At 48.8% G+C, this 3,749-nt stretch overlaps 1 pseudogene; it reads left to right on the top strand.

Annotated features, from left to right (window-relative positions):
- Positions 1-3,122: 3,122 nt before the first annotated feature.
- On the top strand, positions 3,123-3,534 carry LOC105474709 (molybdopterin synthase sulfur carrier subunit-like; annotated as a pseudogene).
- The last annotated feature ends 215 nt before the right edge of the window (positions 3,535-3,749 follow it).

The raw sequence follows: 3,749 nt of genomic DNA, 5'->3' as shown, positions 1-3,749 counted from the left end.
TATTGGTTCCCACTGTGCCCTTATCGGAGATTTCCCAGGTGTTGTTTTTCTAAAGTTGAGAGACATATGGAGGAATGTGTTTGTGCTGGGCTCAGGGAGTTGGGAGATATATGGAGGAATGTGTTTGTGCTGGGCTCAGGGAGTTGGGAGATATATGGAGGAATGTGCCTGGTTTCTTTCACTATAAATATTATTGTACAGATAGACCTTTATTTTGAACTAGTATTATCATTTTAGACACAAAGTCTTGTTCTGTTGCCCAGGTTGGAGGGCAGTGGTGTGATCATAGCTCACCGCAGCCTCAAACCACACTGAAGTGAGTCTCCCACCTCAGCCTACCAAGTAGCTGGTACCTTAGCTGCACGCCCCCACACCTGGCTAATTTTTTTTTTTTTTTTTTGAGACGGAGTCTCGCTCTGTTGCCCAGGCTGGAGTGCAGTGGCCGGATCTCAGCTCACTGCAAGCTCCGCCTCCCGGGTTCACGCCATTCTCCTGCCTCAGCCTCCCGAGTAGCTGGGACTACAGGCGCCCGCCACCTCGCCCGGCTAGTTTTTTGTATTTTTTAGTAGAGACGGAGTTTCACCGGGTTAGCCAGGATGGTCTCGATTTCCTGACTTCATGATCCACCCATCTCGGCCTCCCAAAGTGCTGGGATGACAGGCTTGAGCCACCGCGCCCGGCCCACCTGGCTAATTTTTAAAAATTATTGTAGAGACAGGATCTCCCTATGTTACTCAGGCTGATCTCAAACTCCTGGGCTCAAGTGATCCTTCCACCTCTGCCTCCCAAAGTGCTGGGATTTACAGGCATGAGTCACTGCACCTGGCCTTGAACTTTTAACTTAGAAATACATTCAGAGGGCCAGGCGTGGCAGCTCACGCCTGTAATCCCAGCACTTTGGGAGGCGGAGGCAGGCGGATCATGAGGTCAGGAGATCGAGACCATCCTGGCTAACGCGGTAAAACCCCATCTCTACTAAAAATACAAAAAAATTAGCCAGGCATGGTGGCGGGCACCTGTAGTCCCAGCTACTCGGGAGGCTGAGACAGGAGAATGGTGTGAACCCTGGGAGTCGGCACTTGCAGTGAGCCGAGATTGCACCACTGCACTCCGGCCTGGGCGACAGAGTGAGACTCTGTCTCACAAAAAAAAAAAAAAAAAAAAGCAATACATTCAGAGGTTTTTGATTACTGAGTAAGAGTAATATTATTTTAAGGCTCCTGCTTTATTATTTTCCTTCAAAAAGACTGAACCCCTGTAATAAACTGGTGACACCAGTGATGTTTACACATGTCTGTATCCAGTACTTGACCAGCACTGCGTTCATTATCATCTTTATTTATGCCAGTAGGTATAAAATGATACATTGATATAATTTTAAATTTAATTTCTTTAGTAACTGGAGAGGAAGCAAGCCTTCCCACCCTGTGATTTGAAGTATCCACAAGGAGGCTTCATGTGGTAGACTCGCTCTCATCATATCAGGCTGCTAAACAATGATCTATAGTGCCTAATTTCTGTTAGATTCAAATCTAAATGGAACACATAGTTGATGCTAAATATCTACTTCATTGCTTTATGGCTTCTAAAATCTGGATATTTCCCCGACAGAGAGTAATTATCTTCGGTATTATGCATTATATATATATAATTGTTTTGCAACAGGGTCTTGCTCTGTTGCCCAGGTGCTGGCATGCAATGGTGCTACCACAGCTCACTGCAGCCCCCAACCCCTAGGCCGAAGCTATTCTCTTGCCTCAGCCTCTTAAGTAGCTGAGACTACAGGCATGTACCACCAGGACTGGCAATTTTCTTAATTTTTATCTTTTGTAGAGACATCTCACTATATTGTCCAGGCTGGTCTCTAACTCTGGGTGCAAGTGATTCTCCTGCCTTGACCTCCCAAACTGCTGGGATTACAGGCATGAGCCGCCACGCCCAGCCCAGTTTATGCATTTTGGACTCTCAGCTCCAAATTCCCCCTTTTGGACTACTCTGTGAAATGGATCTGGACCTTTAACTATTTTTTCCTGGGCTAGCTAGCACTGAAATCTTGCCAGTAGAGGGTGTTAGACACTGGAGAAGGAAAAGAGGTTGACGTGCCTCTGGGTTCCAGGGTGCTCACTGGGTGGTTCCTCCAGTGCCCAGCTCCTACAGTGACTGCAGCCAGCAGCACCCAGGAGACTGAACCTCCCCGCCCAGCCCGGCGCCCGCCAGCCCTGGCGCCGTTTTATAGCAGCATGCCTCTAGCAGTCAAGACACCTGGCACCTCAGAGGGAAGACTTCCAGAAGGATTTGCCACAGGGCACCACAACAACTTCTCTGCCATTCAGAGTCACAGCTGCACAGGTCTGGATCTCCGCCTGGGGCGCGGGTGGAGGCTCTCTCAGTCCTGGGGCTGGTTCACTAGAGTCTCCTTTCTTCATTACTAGCCAACCCCTCATTGCTGTAATCCCTCGCTATGTAAATAATTCTTTATATTGAATTTTCTCTGTTCAAATTACTATGTGATTTATCTCTCCGGATTGGACTCAGACTGATACAAGTATGGACCCCCTAGAAGGAACAACAAATGTAGCTGCCGTCTGTATACAGACGTGAGATGGAATTCGTGTTTTACAGCCTTTCCAACACCTGGCTATCTCAGAGGGTGGAGGACTTGAGTGAGCAGGGCACGGCCCTTCCCCAGTCCCCTCGCATGACTGCTGTGGGCTGCTGGCTCCCACCTCAGGACTCCAGTCCCACCTCACACGTGGCAGCTGGCCCAGGCGCGAGCACCTGTTCCCAGCTGAGGCAATCAGAACCCACCTGGGATTTTTTTCATCCTCGAAGCCAACTTCTCTCCCTTAAACTAAAGCGGAAAGAGCGTGAGGATGTGACTTCAGAGCTGCCTGCTCCATCCCTTGCCAAGGGGGAGCCCCAGAGTCTGATGGGGCTGGGCACCGTGGCTCATGCCTGTACTCCTAGCACGTTGGAAGGCTGAGGCAGGCAGATTGTTTGAGTCCAGGTGTTTGGGACCACCCTGGGCAACATGGTGAAGTCCTATCTCTACAAAATATATGAAAAATTGGCCAAGCGTGGTAGTGCGTGCCTGTAGTCCCAGCTACTCAGGAGGTTGAGGTGGACCGATGACCTGAGCCCGAGAGGCGGAGGTTGCAGTGAGCATGGCACAGCACTCCACCTGGGCGACAGAGCAAGAGTGTGATGGACTCGAAGATGAGAGATGGCAAAACAGAGAGAGACGGATTCGGTCCAGCTGTCCCCGGCGGGATGGTGCCACTGTGCCAGGCTGAAGTATTGTATTTTGCAAAAAGTGCTGAAATAACAGGAGTTCGTTCAGAGACCATTTCTGTGCCACAAGAAATAAAAGCACTGCAGCCGTGGAAGGAGATAGAAACTCGACATCCTGGATTGGCTGATGTTAGAAATCAGATACTATTTGCTGTTCATCAAGAATATGACAAGCTTGGAGATCAGCTCCTCCGCTTCAACCAGGAGACGAAATTGCTGTTATTCCCCATTAGTGGAGGATAGTGCTTTTGAGCCATCTAGGAAAGACATGGATGAAGGTGAAGAGAAATCTAAAGAGGTTATAAACGTTACTACCGAGAAACTTCCAGTAGATGAAGTCCCACAGTTGGTGATTTCTCCGCTCTGTGGTGCAGTATCCCTATTTGTAGGGACTACAAGAAATAACTTTGAAGGGAAAAAACTCATTAGCTTAGAATATGAAGCGTATCTACCCATGG

The sequence above is a fragment of the Macaca nemestrina genome, chromosome 1 (genome assembly GCF_043159975.1).
Source record: "Macaca nemestrina isolate mMacNem1 chromosome 1, mMacNem.hap1, whole genome shotgun sequence".
Taxonomy (NCBI): Eukaryota; Metazoa; Chordata; class Mammalia; order Primates; family Cercopithecidae; genus Macaca; species Macaca nemestrina.
The sequence above is the reverse complement of the archived record's forward strand: the minus strand, read 5'-3'. Positions and strand labels throughout refer to the sequence as shown.